This window comes from Bufo bufo, chromosome 3 (genome assembly GCF_905171765.1).
Source record: "Bufo bufo chromosome 3, aBufBuf1.1, whole genome shotgun sequence".
NCBI lineage: Eukaryota > Metazoa > Chordata > Amphibia > Anura > Bufonidae > Bufo > Bufo bufo.
In genome coordinates, this window is record NC_053391.1 from 275,770,370 (window position 1) to 275,789,244 (window position 18,875).

Here is an 18,875-nt window from a genome sequence, read left to right on the forward strand (position 1 = left end):
ACTCTCGAATGGTTTTCACAGGACACCATTTATTACCAGTAGTAAAGTATTTAACTTTAGTCAGCTGTCCTGGGCGTGTCGTCTTTGTAGAGGTTAGCGTAAGAATGTAACAAGACCCATCCCAAGAGAGCTGACTCTTCCTCAGATAATTTTTAACAGCTCGCGGCGCAGGTGAATTCGCCTGGTCTGAGGAAACCATAGAAAGCCAGATACATGGTTGTCTTTATCAGTAAGCTAGTATATTCACCAAAAGGATATCCCTTGCAACATATCAGATAAGGACCTGAACATCTTCCCCGTAAATGGCTGCCGGGAAGGACGGGTGACAGCAGAGCCTTGTCTGTATACCCCTCAGTAACATTCTGATAGGATGCGCAGAAAACAATGATGGTAGATGAGGATGCTTCAAATACAAATGATGTTGTATCCCGGCCAGGTATGACTTAATAGTACTGTAAGACAGCTTCAGGTGTGAGTGGCAAAATGCACCAAATGCCAGTAGATAAGATATATATCCTGCTCCACCTGACGGGTGCGTTCTCTTAAAGTTACAGAATGACGCCCAAGCTTTCTTATACATCCTCAGGGTGTTATCGGACAGTGATCTAGTCATAAGAGACCTAGCAGTGGCAAGGTGAGCCGCTAGTCCATCACCAATTGGTTGAACTCGGGAATGGTTGCCGGTGCGTGGTCTGCCTGTGGAGAGACCTGAAAGAAGAGCGACAGGTTACCCCTAGATAAAGCATCCGCCGCTACGTTAGCTTGCCCCTTAATGTGATCACATATAATATGGAAATTATATTGAAGTGATAACCAAACGAGTCTCCTCACAAATGACATAATCTGAGCAGAGGCTGATCTACCCTTAGTGAGTATCTCTACTAAGGCCTCATTATCTGTCAGGAAGAGCACTGACTGATTCCTCCATAGTGGACCCCACACCCGAGCTGCCGCCACCAAGCGGGGTATATCTCGAATAATGAGGAACACCTGGTTGAAGCCCTCCAACCTGACCCACCTCGCTGGCCATTGATCTGCCATCCACTATGACCGAAAATAGCTGCAAAGCCTACTAAGGATGAGGCATCCGTATGAACTACTGGAGATTCACTTGAAACTTGACGGAACAAATAACGATATGCCGTTCCACTGTGACAGGAACTTATCCCACATAACTAATCTGCCATCGCATTCTGATCTATGACTACCCAGCTATCTTGATCGTGAGCATGTTTCAAGAGCTTCAACAGTCAGCGATAAATGACCTGCCTTGTGGAATAATGCGTGTAGAGAATTAAGCATACCAAGCAGTGACTGGAGATCTGCTTTGGTGACAGTCCTGACGCGTGCTAACCTATGAACTGCTTCCTTAACTCTAATCAATTTGACCTGCGGGAGACTAGCTTCCATATTAACGGTGTTAGGCAAATGCCGAGAAAGGTGATGGTAGTATCAGGACCTTCCACCTTGTGTGGGGCAACGGGGACCCTGAGAACTGCAAACATCGCTTGCAGCACCTGCAGGTCCTGAGGAACATGGGTCGGGGATTCTATTAACAGAAAGTCATCCAGATAGTGAATTACGTGATTGACCCGGAACAAATCTTGAAGTATCCAATGCAGGGCTATGGCAAACTGGTTAAAAATCCAGGGGCTAGATTTAGAACCAAAGGTCAATTTGTTAGCGAAGTAGTACTTACTTTGACCACTTAATCCCATACCATTGCCACAACTCTGGTTGGACAGGGAGCAACTTAAAGGCATCAGTAATGTCGGCCTTAGATAGCCAAGCTCCCCTACCCAGACTGAGAATAACCTGGATAGCTTCATCAATGGATGCATATTTCATAGAAAATTCCTCTGAAGGAATTAATGAGTTAAGGCTAGGTACCGGTAAAGAATGTGGAGCTGACAGGTCATAGATTAGCCTCTTTTTATTGCTAAATTTGCCAGTCACTACACCAACTGGGTTAATCCTCCAACAATCAAAGGGAGGTTGATCAAATGGCCCCAATGAGATACCCCTTATTGAGCTCGGCCTGAATGAGCTGAGAAACTGCTTCGGGATCCTTCGAGGCTGACAGTAGGTTCCTACATTCATAGTTGGTCTGAAGAAGAGCAGTAAACCTGTATGGAAACCTGCTGACAAACCCTTAATGATTAAATGCACCAGTTAGTATCTGGATGCGAACCTAACAAGGGACTGAAGAGGGCTGACATTCACCATGCCTAGTCATGCCGGTTCCTGGTTTCTTTGTGGGCAAGATGCCCGGGGAATGGGCTCTAAAACATATGGCACATAAATGCAATAGCCTACATTGGTTGAAATGACAGACCGCGAAATTGAAATTATTACAGATTTGGGATCTGCCCAAATACTTGATGGGTCGCCCCAACTTGTCTACCCCCGAAGTAGCCTTACTGACTGACGGGCCAGGAGTACTACTCGCCTGTGACAGAGCTGGGTTATCACCGACTGAGCACCAGTCCGTCATGTGCGAGTATGAATTGCATTTGAGCAGGCTGAGGCTTTGAGACCGGCAAAGTGTCTACAGAATAATTCCGTATCAATATTAGACCAATCTACCATATGTTGGAATTGAGCCAACGCCGCTGCAGCTTTTGGCTGAGAAGGAACGGTGATAGTCGTAAAAGGCTGACCCACCATACTTATAAGCAAAATCCACCACCTTGTACATATACAGGTCTAACTCCTCCCTGCGCTGAGGATTAGTTGAACAAACAACATCCCTATATAAGCTGAAAGCTAAAACAAACTCTGGGATGCTGAGTTTCCTGCTCAACCGCACATCTTTGGACCTGAGCACAACCGAAACCTCACCCACAGACTATGTTTTGTTGTCCGGTGCCTCATGTGCTGCTATTAGCAAGGATGCTAAATTAACATCCTTGCCATCAATTATATCCTGCCTAATGTTAGCAGGAATAAAATGGGAAGGTGCTATAGAGGGTGTTAGACCTGACCCACCAGTTATACTATTGCGGGAATTAGAAGACCCCGCCGCACTCTGTGCCATCAACCGAGTAGCTGTATTGCCAGCTTCGACCGACTCTAATCTACTTTGAAAGTCCGACATAGATGATGCCATAGAGTTGATGACCGCGTGCAACTGGGTGAGCGAGGTCTGGATCGTAGCATGGAAACCGTCTCCTGACTCTGGCCCGCCAGATCGAAGACTGCAATCGAAAAAGTTCCACCTTCCTTGCGGAGGCTGGGAATGGGATGCCTCTTTTGGTCAGCTCTGCCATCAACTTGGGCACTGTCCATGATCTTAACGACTGCCTGGAGTCTCTCGCTGAATCTGATGCCACGCTTGCATGGGAAGATGACGTGTCGCCCACCACAGATTCTTGAGACATCTTTAACTAAAACATGACATGGTTAATGTAGAACAGAAATCCACCACCTGAATTCACCTGAGCCAAGACGTGCTAAGACCCTCGTATCCACACACGTGACTCGTACCCAGCACACAATTCACACCTACAACCACCCGATGGCCGAACCTGAATGTGGATACCATAGAACTTTATTGTGAAGCACCCAGCGAGTATTGGCTGACCCAGATAGTAACGTGAGGCATGCAATTCGTAACTGTAGTGAGGACAGGACCTGAACCTGTCTGTAGTCGTGACAGGCGTATCGAATCGTTGCCTGTAGTCGTGACAGGACTTAATGAGTCTGTAGTCGTGACAGACGTATCGAATCGTTGCCTGTAGTCGTGACAGGACTTAATGAGTCTGTAGTCGTGACAGACGTATCGAATCGTTGCCTGTAGTCGTGACAGGACTTAATGAGTCTGTAGTCGTGACAGACGTATCGAATCGTTGCCTGTAGTCGTGACAGGACTTAATGAGTCTGTAGTCGTGACAGACGTATCGAATCGTTGCCTGTAGTCGTGACAGGACTTAATGAGTCTGTAGTCGTGACCAGACGTATCGGAATCGTTGCCTGTAGTTTGTGACAGGCTATAACATAATTGTGGACCTATCAGACATATTCAAGTCCTATGTAAAGCTATATGCTGAAAACATTACATATACACGTGTCTTTTTTTTTTTTTTTTTTTTTATGCATGAGTTGTGGCAGACTACCTACAATAGTACTATACCTGAAGTTGTCTGCTTGTGGATGCCAAAAACAGCTATAAGACCGAATACATAAACAGAGTGTTAGCTACTACTGGCTATAACCTCAACCTACCCTAGTCTAAGATAAATCGTAGCTTACATGCCCCGGATGCCTGCGCGTCAGATAAACTCAGCTGCTTCTAATCGCAGAAATCCTTATACGCAGAAAACAAACCGTATATCTAGGAAAATCACAGTAGTGCTATAAGTACTAAAATATATCCCCCTTTTTTTTTTTTTTTTTTTTTTAAAATATACATATATATACACATATATATATATATACACACCTACACATATACGCCTGACCCCATGTGACTGCCTAATAATAATTATCCAAACTAACAGTACAATACACCAATTCAATTTAAGTAAACCATGAATACTAAAGCTATAAGGATTTGTATAGTAGCACTACTGACTTTGACCAGTAGATGGCGTTGCAAGTACAGTTTAGCCAGCAGAGCAGCACGATAGAGCAGAGAGACGCCGACAATGAAAACAGCAGAAGGTTGGTATGATCGCATGCTGAACACCCCGTTCTCTCTCCCCTGTGCGCTGGCCATACAGCCCCGATCTTACCGCTATCTTGCAGAAGTAGTAGGGTAGAAAAAGCCAATGAACTCCGAACTTGCTGCTGCTTGTGAAACGATGTACCAATACCAGGAAGTGACGCAGACGTGCACCACCAGCCGCAAACGAGCTGACGCTGGTGAGGATAGAGGGGGGAAGGCAGCCTTATAAACGCTAAACCCCGCCTCCCCTCATACAAACACAGCAAATATACATTTGCTTTATCACTTATCACCCCATATAGACTCCCTGATCACCCCCCTGTCATTGATTACCCCCCTGAAAAGCTCCATTCAGACGTCCGCATGATTTTTACGGATCCACTGATAGATGGATCGGATCCGCAAAACGCATCCGGACGTCTGAATGAAGCCTTACAGGTGCATGATCAATGACTGTGGTTATCACCCCATATAGACTCCCTGATCACCCCCCTGTCATTGATCACCCCCCTGTCATTGATTACCCCCCTGTAAAGCTCCATTCAGATGTCCGCATGATTTTTACGGATGCACTGATAGATGGATCGGATCCGCAAAACGCAATCCGGACGTCTGAATGAAGCCTTACAGGTGCATGATCAATGACTGCGGTTATCACCCCATATAGACTCCCTGATCACCCCCCTGTCATTGATTACCCCCCTGTCATTGATTACCCCCCTGTAAAGCTCCATTCAGACGTCCGCATGATTTTTACGGATCCACTGATAGATGGATCGGATCCGCAAAACGCATCCGGGACGTCTGAATGAAGCCTTACAGGGGCATGATCAATGACTGTGGTGATCACCCACCCATATAGACTCCCTGATCACCCCCCCTGTCATTGATTACCCCCCTGTAAAGCTCCATTCAGATGTCCGCATGATTTTTACAGATGCACTGATAGATGGATCGGATCCGCAAAACGCATCCGGACGTCTGAATGAAGCCTTACAGGGGCATGATCAATGACTGTGGTTATCACCCCATATAGACTCCCTGATCACCCCCCCTGTCATTGATTACCCGCCTGTAAAGCTCCATTCAGATGTCCGCATGATTTTTACGGATGCACTGATAGATGGATCGGATCCGCAAAAACGCATCCGGACGTCTGAATGAAGCCTTACAGGGCATGATCAATGACTGTGGTTATCACCCCATATAGACTCCCTGATCACCCCCCTGTCATTGATTACCCCCCTGTAAAGCTCCATTCAGATGTCCGCATGATTTTTACGGATGCACTGATGGATGGATCGATCCGCAAAACGCATCCGATGTCGGAATGAAGCCTTACAGGGGCATGATCAATGACTGTGGTTATCACCCCATATAGACTCCCTGATCACCCCCCTGTCATTGATCACCCCCCCTGTCATTGATTACCCCCCTGTAAAGCTCCATTCAGATGTCCGCATGATTTTTACGGATGCACTGATAGATGGATCGGATCCGCAAAACGCATACGGACGTCTGAATGAAGCCTTACACGGGCCGTGATCAATGACTGTGGTTATCACCCCATATAGACCTCCCTGATCCCCCCCCCTGTCATTGATCACCACCCCCCTGTCATTGATCACCCCCCTGTCATTGATCACCCCCCCTGTCATTGATCACCCTCTGTAGGCTCCATTCAGACATTTTTTTGGCCCAAGTTAGCGGAATTATTATTTTTTTTTCTTACAAAGTCTCATATTCCACTAACTTGTGTCAAAAAATAAAATCTCACATGAACTCACCATACCCCTCACGGAATCCAAATGCGTAACATTTTTTAGACATTTATATTCCAAACTTCTTCTCACGCTTTAGGGCCCCTAGAATGCCAGGGCAGTATAAATACCCCACATGTGACCCCATTTCGGAAAGAAGACACCCCCAGGTTATTCCGTGAGGGGCATATTGAGTCCATGAAAGATTGAAATTTTTGTCCCAAGTTAGCGGAACGGGAGACTTTGTGAGAAAAAAAATTAAAATATCAATTTCCGCTAACTTGTGCCAAAAAAAAAAAATTTCTATGAACTCGCCATGCCCCTCATTGAATACCTTGGGGTGTCTTCTTTCCAAAATGGGGTCACATGTGGGTATTTATACTGCCCTGGCATTCTAGGGGCCCCAAAGCGTGAGAAGAAGTCTGGTATCCAAATGTCTAAAAATGCCCTCCCTAAAAGGAATTTGGGCACCTTTGCGCATCTAGGCTGCAAAAAAGTGTCACACATCTGGTATCGCCGTACTCAGGAGAAGTTGGGGAATGTGTTTTTGGGGTGTCATTTTACATATACCCATGCTGGGTGAGATAAATATCTTGGTCAAATGCCAACTTTGTATAAAAAAATGGGAAAAGTTGTCTTTTGCCAAGATATTTCTCTCACCCAGCAAGGGTATATGTAAAATGACACCCCAAAACACATTCCCCAACTTCTCCTGAATAAGGCGATGCCACAAGTGTGACACTTTTTTGCAGCCTAGGTGGGCAAAGGGGCCCATATTCCAAAGAGCACCTTTCGGATTTCACTCGTCATTTTTTATAGAATTTGATTTCAACCTCCTTACCACACATTTGGGGCCCCTAGAATGCCAGGGCAGTATAACTACCCCACAAGTGACCCCATTTTGGAAAGAAGAGACCCAAGGTATTCGCTGATGGGCATAGTGAGTTCATAGAACTTTTTATTTTTTGTCACAAGTTAGTGGAATATGAGACTTTGTAAGAAAAAAAAAAAAAAAATCATCATTTTCCGCTAACTTTGACAAAAAATCAAAAGTTCTATTGAACTCACTATGCCCATCAGCGAATACCTTAGGGTGTGTACTTTCCTAAATGGGGTCATTTGTGGGGTGTTTGTACTGGTCTGGGCATTGTAAACCTCAGGAAACATGACAGGTGCTCAGAAAGTCAGAGCTGCTTCAAAAAGCGGAAATTCACATTTTTGTACCATAGTTTTGTAACGCTATAACTTTTACCCAAACCATTTTTTTTTTTACCCAAACATTTTTTTTTTATCAAAGACATGTAGAACAATAAATTTAGAGCAAAATTTATATATGGATGTAGTTTTTTTTGCAAAATTTTACAACTGAAAGTGAAAATGTCATTTTTTTTGCAAAAAAATCGTTAAAATTTCGATTAATAAACAAAAAAAGTAAAAATGTCAGCAGCATGAAATACCACCAAATGAAAGCTCTATTAGTGAGAAGAAAAGGAGGTAAAATTCATTTGGGTGGTAAGTTGCATGACCGAGCAATAAATGGTGAAAGTAGTGTAGGTCAGAAGTGTAAAAAGTGGCCCTGGTCTTTCAGGGTGTTTAAGCACTGGGGGCTGAAGTGGTTAAGCTGGAGTCACGAAGCACCGCACGTCACTCTGCTCTGATCAGTGTAGGGAGAGGATGCAGCTGCTGCTGTTAGGGCGAGATAGGCAGGGATTTATTTACTGAAGTGATCGATATACAGCTGTGTATCATACAACCTCTGCTATTCAATTGCTCACTGTTTTAAGGCTGCCCAGAGCGTTTTTCAGTCACTTTTTTCTGGGGTGATCGGCGGCCATTTTGTGTCTTGTGGTGCGCCAGCACAAGCTGCCACCAAAGTCCCATTTTTAACCATCAATAGTTTGGTTGTTTTTTTTTTGCTATATCCTACATCAGGGGCTTGGCTGTGCTTGCTATTTTATTGAGGGGTAAAATACAATTGCCAAAATAGCAGTACCCTAAATCTGGTGTTTCCAGCTGTGGCTAGCCAATTGTAATACTGTCTGCTGTCTGCTGAAGCACAGTTTTTGTTCTGGTTGAATACAATTCACCAACTTAGCAATTCCCTAAATTAGTGGTTTCTGCTCTATCAGGCCAAGGTTAAATCTATCCATAAAAGGGTATATAGATTGAAGGTGCGGATAGGGTCCATCCTCAACAACTTCACACGCTACCGTGCATTTCAAGTCTAATTCTGTCTGTAAAAGGGATACCTGTCATCCAGCGCCTAAATACTAGGCCTACAATTTATATTCAGCTAAATCTGTCGTTACTGCTGTGCCTGTAATAGTGTAATACGGTTCCTAAATAGATAGCCAGATAGTGTTAGGTGCCTGTAAAAAAGGCCTGAAATTTGAATTCAATACATTGGACATTGCCAAATAATTTTTCCTTATTGTGGTGAACGGTAACAATGAGGAAAACATCTAGTAAGGGACGCGGACATGGTCGTGGGTGGTGTTAGTGGACCCTCTGGTGCTGGGGAGAGGACGTGGCCGTTCTGGCCACAGCCACACGTCCTAGTAAACCAACTACCTCAGTCGCAGTAGCAGCCAGAATTTACAGCGATATTTGGTGGGGCCCAATGCCGTTCTAAGGATGGTAAGGCCTGAGCAGGTACAGGCATTAGTCAATTGGGTGTCCGAACAGTGGATCCAGCATGTTCACATTATCTCCCACCCAGTCTTCTGCAGAAAGCGCACAGATGGCGCCTGAAAACTAAGCCCATCAGTCTGTCACATCACCCCCATGCATATCAGGGAAACTGTCTGAGCCTCAAGTTATGCAGCAGGTCTCTTATGCTGTTTGAAGGACTCTGCTGGCAGGGTTTCCCAAGGGCATCCACCTAGCCCTTCCCCAGGGGTGGAAGAGATAGAATGCACTAACGCACAACCACTTATGTTTCCAGATGAGGACATGGGAATACCACCTCAGCACGTCTCTGATGATGACGAAACACAGGTGCCAACTGCTGCGTCTTTCTGCAGTGTGCAGACTGAACAGGAGGTCAGGGAGGAAGACTGGGTGGAAGACGATGCAGGGGACGATGAGGTCCTAGACCCCACATGGAATGAAGGTCGTGCCACTGACTTTCAGAATTCGGAGAGAAGAGGCAGTGGGTGAGACCGAGCAAGAGCAATCCGTAGCAAAAGAGGGAGCAGTGGGCAAAAGCAGAACACCCGCCACCAAGAGAGGCCGTCTGCTACTGGCCACCGCCATCTGGGACCGAGCACCCCAAAGGCAGCTTCAAGGAGTTCCCTGGCGTGGCACTTCTTCAAACAATGTGCTGACGACAAGACCCGAGTGGTTTGCACGCTGTGCCATCAGAGCCTGAAGCGAGGCATTAACGTTCTGAACCTTAGCACAACCTGCATGACCAGGCAACTTGCATGCAAAGCATGAACTGCAGTGGAGTAAACACCTTAAAAACAAGGAACTCACTCAGGCTCCCCCCTGCTACCTCTTCTGCTGCCGCCGCCGCCCTCGGCTGGCTTCCTCCGCCTCTGGAGGAACGTGGCACCTGCCGCCCAGCAAACAGAGGATGTACCACCAACACCACCACCTCCGTCACCAAGTATCTCAACCATGTCCAACACGGCAGCGTTCAGCTCTCCATCTCACAAACATTTGAGAGAAAGTGTAAATTCCTACCTAGCCAACCCCTCGATCCCTGGCCCTGAATGCCAGCATTTCTAAACTACTGGCCTATGAAATGGCAGTCATTCAGGCTGGTGGAACACAGACAGCTTCAAACAGCTCATGTCGCTTGCTGTCCCACAGTATGATGTTCCCAGCCGCCACTACGCTCCAAGAGAGCCGTGCCTTCCCTGCACAACCAAGTATCCGATAAAATCAAGTGTGCACTGCGCAACGCCATCTGTGGCAAGGTCCACCTAACCACAGATACGTGGGACCAGTAAGCACGGCCAGGGACGCCTATATCTCCCTAATTGCACACTGGGTAAATGTATTGGCACTGGCCCCAGGCGAAGAGCTGTTTGGCGCACGTCCTTTTCGCCGCCAAGGATCGCAGGGCAACATTGTTTGCCTCCTGTGCCTCCTCCTCCTACTCGGCTTCCTTCTCCTCTTCTCCACCTGCTCATCCAGTCAGCCACACACCTTCACCACCAACTTCAGCACAGCCCGGGGTAAACGTCAGCAGGCCATTCTGAAACTCATATGTTTGGGGGACAGGCCCCACACCGCACAGGTGTTGAGGCGGGTATAGAACAACAGCCCACGAGTGGTTGCTGCCTGTGAGCCTCAAGCCCGGCCTGGTGGTGTTGCGATAATGGGCGAAATCTCGTTACAGCTCTGGGACTAGCCGGTTTGACGCACATCCCTTGTCTGGCGCATGTGCTGAATTTGGTGGTGCAGAAGTTCATTCACAACTACCCCGACATGTCAGAGCTGCTGCATAAAGTGCGGGCCGTCTGTGCACGCTTCCGGCGTTCACATCCTGCCGCTGCTCGCCTGTCTGCGCTACAGCGTAAGGCTACTTTCACACTAGCATTCGGGGCTTCCGCTTGTGAGTTCCGTTTGAAGGGGCTCACAAGCGGCCCCGTATGGATGCGGATCCGCTCAGAATGCATCAGTCTGGCTCCGTTTGTCCTCCGCTCAGCAGGCAGACACCTGAACGCAGCTTGCAGCGTTCAGGTGTCCGCCTGGCCGTGCGAGGCAAACGGATCCGTCCAGACTTACAATGTAAGGCTACTTTCACACTAACGTTCGGAGCGGATCCGTCTGATGTTTCATCAGACGGATCCGCTCCGATAATGGCAGACGTTCGCATCCGTTCAGACGGATGCGTCCTGCATTAAAACTTAGAAAATGTTCTAAGTGTGAAAGTTGTCTGAGCGAATTCCGTTCAGACTTTAACATTGAAAGTCAATGGGGAACGGATCCGCTTGAAGATTGAGACATAGTGTGTCAACTTCAAGCGGATCCGTCCCCATTGACTTCCATTATAAGTCTGGTCGGATCCGCTCGCCTCCGCACGGCCAGGCGGACACCCGAACGCTGCAAGCAGCGTTCAGGTGTCCGCTCACTGAGCGAGCGGAGGCTGAACGCTGGCAGGCGGATGCATTCTCAGTGGATCCGCCTCCACTGAGAAGGCATTGGGGCCAGACGGATGCGTTCGGGGCCGTCGTGAGCCCCTTCAAACGGAGCACACGAGCGGACACCCGAACGCTAGTGTGAAAGTAGCCTAAGTCAATGGGGACGGATCCGTTTGAAGTTGACACAGTATGGCTCAATTTTCAAACGGATCCGGTCCCCCCATTGAATTTCAATGTAAGGTTCAAAACGGATCCGTTTGCATTATCATGAACAAAAAAAAAAAAAAAAATTTTTTTTTTTTTTGTTCATGGTAATGCAAACGGATCCGTTCTGAACGGATCTAAGCGTTTGCATTATAGGTGCGGATCCGTCTGGGCACATACCAGACGGATCCGACCTAAACGCAGGTGTGAAAGTAGCCTAACTTCGGCCTTCCCGCTCACACGCCCTCATATGCGACGTGCCCACCAGGTGGAACTCCACTTGCACATGCTGGACAGACTGTGCGAGCAGCAGCAGGCCATAGTGGAGTTTCAGCTGCAGCACGCACGGGTCAGTCGCACTGCGGAGAACAGCACCACTTCACACCATGACTGGGCTTTCATGCGAGACCTGGTGCCTGTTGCGCTGTTCGAGGTGCTCCACCTACATGGCCAGTGGCGATGACGCCATTATCAGCGTTAAAATACCACTCTATGGCTCCTTGAGAAAACACTTAGGGCGATGATGGAGAGGAGGTGGCCCAGCTGAGGAGGAGCAGGGGGAAGAGGGGTCATTTTTAGCACTTTCGCAGGCCAGCTCTTCGTAAGGTGACATCAGAGGGAGTTTTTTTTGCAAACAGCAGAGGCCAGGTATCAAAATGTGGCCATGCCAGGGCCACTACTGGGAGGACGACATGATGAGGAGGAGGTGGAGGAGGATGAAGATGTAGCATGTTTCACAGCGGGGCTGGCACCAGCAACGCAGCTCGGGGGCCCATCAATGGTGCGGTGACCTGGGGGGAAACGCCGGACGATGACGATACGCCTCCCACAGAGGGACAGCTTGTTCCTTATACCTCTGGGCAGCCTGGCACAACGACAGCAGAGTTGCCCACATTTTAACGTGTGCGGAGCTACTGGGTTTGCCACCCTGCTAGATCCCCGGTACATAAGACAATGTGCCCACCTTACTTCCTGCACTGGAGCGTGATAGGAAGATGGCGCGTGTACAAGCGCAGCTTGGTAGACGTGCTACTGAGAGCATTCCCAAATGTCACAGGGGAACAAGTGGAAGCCCAAGGCGAAGGCAGAGGAGGAGCAAGAGGTCGCCAACGCAGCTGTGTCACGGCCAGCTCTTCTGAGGGCAGGGTTAGCATGGCAGAGATGTGGAAAAGTTTTGTCACCACGCACAGCTACTGCCACCACCACCTGATACGGAACGTGTTAGCAGGAGGGCAACATTTCACTAACATGGTGGAACAGTAGTGTGCAACACCCCTCCACGTACTCGGACTGATGGTTCGGCACCTATTCAACCTTCTGGGTCTCCAAATTGTCCACGTGGCCAGGAGCTAGCCTTTTATGCCTTGGAGGTGCTGGCCTGCCCGGCGGCCAGCATTTTGTGCTGAACGTGTATTCAGCACGGCAGGGAGCGTCATTACAGACAAACGCAGGCCGACTGTCTACAGCCAATGTGGACAAGCTGACGTTCATAAAAATGAACCAAGCATGGATCGCCACAGGACCTGTCCATCCCTTGTGCAGATTAGACATTTATAACTACCTCCCCGTAACCAATATTATTGTACTCCAGGCACTTCCTCATTCAAATCCTTTTTTTTATTTTCATTTTACCATTATATTGCGGGGGCAACCCAAAGTTGAATGAACCTCTCCTCTGTCTGGGTGCCGGGGCCTAAAAATATCTGACAATGGCCTTTCCAGTGGTGGTGACATGTTCCTCTGCTATGATATGAAGCCTGATTCTCTGCTATGGGACCTCTCTCCTCTGTCTGGGTGCCAGGGCCTAAATATCTGACAATGGCCTGTTCCAGTGGGTGGGTGACGTGAAGCATGATTCTCTGCTTATGACATGAACCTGATTCTCTGCTATGACATGAAGCCTGATTCTCTGCTATGGGACCTCTCTCCTCTGTCTGGGTGCCGGGGCCTAAATATCTGACAATGGCCTGTTCCAGTGGGTGGTGGACGTGAAGCCTGATTCTCTGCTATGACATGAAGCCTGATTCTCTGCTATGGGACCTCTCTCCTCTGGTCTGGGGTGCCGGGGCCTAAAAATATCTGACAGTGGCCTGTTCCAGTGGTGGGTGACGTGAAGCCTGATTCTCTCTATGACATGAAGCCTGATTCTCTGCTATGACTTGAAGCCTGATTCTCTGCTATGACATGAAGCCTTATTCTCTGTTATGGACCTCTCTCTGCCTGCTGTCTGGGGAGCCGGGGGCCTAAATATCTAACAATGGCCTGTTCCAGTGGTGGGTGACGTGAAGCCTGATTCTGTGCTATGACATGAAGCCTGATTCTCTGCTATGACTTGAAGCCTGATTCTCTGCTATGACTTGAAACCTGATTCTCTGCTATGACATGAAGCCTGATTCTCTGCTATGACATGAAGCCTGATTCTCTGCTATGGGACCTCTCTCCTCTGTCTGGGTGCCGGGGCCTAAATATCTGACAATGGCCTGTTCCAGTGGTGGGTAGACGTGAAGCCTGATTCTCTGCTATGACATGAAGCCTGATTCTCTGCCATGAGACCTCTCTCCAATTGATATTGGTTAATTTAATTTATTTTATTTTTATTTAATTCATTTCCCTATCCACATTTGTTTGCAGGGGATTTACCTACATTTTGCTGCCTTTTGCAGCCCTCTAGCCCTTTCCTGGGCTATTTTATAGCCTTTTTAGTGCTGAAAAGTTCGGGTCCCCATTGACTTCAATGGGGTTCGGGCCGAAGTTCGGGCCGAACTTCTCGAACCCGAACATCCAGGTGTTCGCTCAACTCTAGTCATAAATCAATCGAAATGTATTCGAATATTTACTCCTGCACGACCCCCACCGGGCTCACCCTCCATGTGTGAAAAGGAGGGGACTGAAAAGGACCTATGACGAAGCCCTTGTCCAGCTCACTCGCCAACAGTTCGTCCACCAGACCAGCATGTTTGGAAGCAGACTGAAGATTAGGGCATTCAAAAGTCTGCTGTGGCAAGGTGATGAGCCTAGTGTGGAACCCCCCGGGAAAACCCTTCCATCAGGAATGCCCGGAACGCTGAACCGGGTGAAACCGCAGCAGCTGGTCTAATAATCCACGTCCATCCGGCTCAGTCATGCCGACTTCAAGGTGCAGACCGTGACCGGATGTGCCCTGAAACACGTGGCACAGACATGCAGTAGCCTACACTGGCTGAAATTTCAAATGGCATAATTAAAATTGTTGCACAGCTGGGCTTTCCCTAAGAAGTGAATCGGTCTCCCTAGTTGGTCATACTGAGTTGACTGCTGACTAGGACCCCGGTTGATCCCACCTCTGAAGTACTGGGAACAGCTGTAAGGTCAGCCAATGGACACCAAGTGGTAGTATGGGCAGGAGACGGACATGTGGCGCATACCGGGAATTTAAACTGGCGAAGTGCCTGCAAAACAGCTCCATGTCAATGTTGCTCCAGTTTGTGACTACCCGAAACTGGGCCCAAATGGCTGCCGCTTTGGCCGAGAAGGACCTATGATAGTCATAGAATGCTGAACCCCCGTACTTGTGTGCCAAATCCACCACCCTGTAAAGGTAAGGGTCCCAGCTCTTCTTTTCTGTTGGGGCTGGGGGAACACAACACGTCTCTGAACAGGCTGAAGGGCCAGGGCGAATTCAGCCAGTGACAGTTTACGACTGAGCCTGGGGTCCCTTGGTTTTGAGCACCACCGACACCTCGCTACAGCCAAAGGATTTGTTTTCTGCAACGTCATGGATGCTATTAACAAGGATGCCAGGTTGACATCCTTGGCCCTCCAAGATATCCCTTTTGATGCTAGCCTAACAAAATAAACTGGCGCAACTGAAGGTACGCCCCCGCCCTGTGACAGGTTGGTTGTTGGTAATAAAGTAGGCGTAGTACCTGCCACCACAGCTGGAGGTGGCTGCGCCACTGGCTGGCCCAACTACTAGGGGGTGTCACGACGCTGCTCCATCACCTCCATCCGGGTTTGTAAATCCTGGATGGAATTCGTGAGCGTGTTCAACACCGCATGAATCTGCACCAACGAGGTGTTGATGGTAGTGTTGTCACTGTTCGTAGTGGGCCTGGCCGGTGGTGTACCGGGGAAGAGTAATCTGAACAGTTCCGCCTTTCTGGCTGTAGCCGCGAACGGAATGCCTCTCCTCAGAAGTTCGGCCGTCAGTTTAGGGACTGTCCACAACCTAAGTGATGGAATGCTAACATGTTCGGATCCTCTGCTTGGAGATGGAGGCAAGGACACAAACTCCTCAATATCAGAAGGCTGAGACATGACCACTGAAAACAACCAAAACAAAAACAACTTGTTAACCCTTCGACCTGCTGCCCCGCAAGCCGGCAGACCAAGGGTGACAGACTAGAAACCCCCCCTTCCTCCCCCGCAGGCGTGATACGAACGAACGAGAAGCCGACGAGGGCTGACAGGGAGTATGATAGTCGTTTCCACTGACGTATGAAGCGAGCCCGAGTTTTTAAATCTGCGACGTGACAGATCAATTAAAAACGGATACTGCGGGCTAACGAACCTACAGACGTGGTAGGTGATGTATGTAAGTATAGGAATTGTGAAAACAGACGTATGACACTAGTCTACGAGATAATGAGACAGCATGTGCCTGTCTGTCGTTCGAGAGAGTGGTTGCATTAGCGAATGAACCTATCCTAGCGGTGTATGCATGAAGTTTGGTGGAAAAAAATTATTTAATTTTTTTTAATTAAATTTCCTTTTTTTTTTTTTTATTAAAGTTTTAATATATATATTTTTTATTTATTTTTTTTAAACGTCAAAAAGCTAACTGATGTGAGGAACTATCGGCTAAGGTAAGTATGTACTGTATGTCAAAAATGCAAAATGGTGTGCACAACCTGATAAACACATGCAATCAACCCCCAGAATGGCACCAGGACCCAGCCGCCAGAGCCCAGTCAAGCAATGCCCAGGTGACACGCAGCCCCACACATGAACTAAGAAAAAGCCATTAAATGTGCGGCATGTGCTGAGCAGACACGAGCCAGACGTTGTGGCAATGCTGCCCCCCTGGTGCCATGTCCCGAACTGCATGTGAGAGATCGCAATGAGGAGAAGCGATCCTTCAGTGCACCTCCCTCTGCCTCGCTCCCTGCTACCCTCCCTCACCTTCCCACACTTAGTAAAAACCAACCAGCGATCCTGAAAGTAACTCCTGAAAGATTCTGGCTGGATAAGAGTTACCACCCCGGCGTTTCTAAGCTCCGTCTCGTGGGGACGCTTGACGATGACGTCACTGACCCGGAAGTAGCGTGGACGTCCGAATCAGCCGACGTGATGCCTGTGTGAGCCGGACCGCTTAAGAAGGTACCTGCTCCTCCCACATATCCAGGCTAGCCAATAGCTAGCCTTCAAACTTGTTGTTTTCCCTGTAGTGGCTAAAGAAGAATGGTATGTCCGGTGATAACTATGTCCTATATGAATGACTGTCCAACCCTGATATCTGTCAAACCAATCCCCCCCCCCCCTACATATCTCCCCCCACTCCTCTCCCTCCTTTTTTTGTTGAGTACATAATTAATCAACTCTTTTTTGATCATCCCGGTATAGAATAACTCCTATCGAGATATCTTATAGAAAGGAAAAAAATTTCTTTATTCATTGGCACATCTTGACATTGTATGCCTCATTTACATCTGGTCATCTAAATGAGATCTGTATTCAGCCAGAAACTGTATATACCGCCGGTTGCACGTCATAGGTCATCTCTGGCTCACGAATCGCATGGTGGAACGGATTTGCGTTCCAAAATGACTTCCGGTTTTGCGGAGTGTGACTATGTACGTCACTTCCGGTTTTGAAACAACACGTCCAGTCTGTGGAAAATATTTGCATTCCAAATCGGCGTCTGCATGGTTTATCGATACCAGACTCATTGTAAGGATTTCCTGGTTTGAATCTAGATACATACGGTTATAGGGATCGAGTGAATGGGAGACTATGGAGGAGTAAAGATTGATTATGAAAGGCCTTATATTATCTGTAGGAGAGGACTAAGTCTTAAGGGGGAGGGACTTATTATGGGTGGACTCTTTATAAGGCGCCAACTTTGATTTAGACTTGGGGACACCGGTCATCTATAGCCTTCATCTGGGCTCCTACTCCTGTAGGGTCTCGATTAAGTGACACTATATAGAAAATCTCTATTATGAGACATTGTTGCTGGAGCATTTTCCTCCTCTTCCCCTGACGAACCAGCCAGAATTTATAGTGGCTGGGGAAACGTAACGTTGGGATTTTTGTCTTTTCATGTTTTCTTACTATGTGTTTTATGTATTTTCTCTACTTAGCATTGTATAGGATAGGGCAATACAGGGTGTACTAGGTTAGGTACGAGGACAGGGAGCCCCTACCTTCAAGGGGTGTCCCTGGGCTTAGTCTTACTAGGGTGACAGAGGGATATGTGTAGGATAGGTATTTCCCATCGACTCTCTAGAAGGGTGATTTAACTTACTGGATACCACCTCCAGGGATCTACCATCACTACTACTGCCTCTGGATCTCATCAGTGCTAGATGACTACCTGACTGCTCTGTACCAGTGTTGGATTACCACCGGGTTGAGAAATACTTCATCTTTGATATCTCAGCTAACCGTGAGTAATAACTGAGTATCCCTACCATTTTTTGTATCTGTTTATTTCATTGTGGGCTCACTAATACCAGGTGACTATTGAGCTGAAAATTTCTCTGTTTTACTTCAGCTGACCGTGAACTATATCTAGTACCTCTGCATGGCCGCATTCACATATATTGCGAGATGTCTATATGGTTCTGAGTATGACCACATAGTTTGTACTGTATATGTGTCTTTTTGACCTTCTTGTTACATGTAGTCTGGCTGTAGGCCAGATTTTAGTAGACGATAAATAAAAAGTACATTTTAATTGGGAAGGTGTTCATGATTATACTGGTTTATTCTTCCCCTATGTTTATTCACTGCAAAAGCGGTTTATTGGTGTGGTACACTCTGCCATAAAGCTCAGATTGGTGGAGTGCTGCAGTGATTGTTGGCCTATAGGAAGTTTCTCCAATCTGCACACCAGATCTTTAGAGCACAGCCAGAGTGACCATTGGGTTATTGGTCTGATTACTTAGTTTG

The 18,875-nt window shown here is 47.6% G+C and overlaps 1 protein-coding gene across 1 annotated transcript in view; it reads right to left on the bottom strand.

The window, feature by feature from the left end:
• The window catches only part of CACNA1S (calcium voltage-gated channel subunit alpha1 S), a 1,092,054-nt gene that overhangs the window by 67,440 nt on the left and 1,005,739 nt on the right, over window positions 1–18,875 (bottom strand).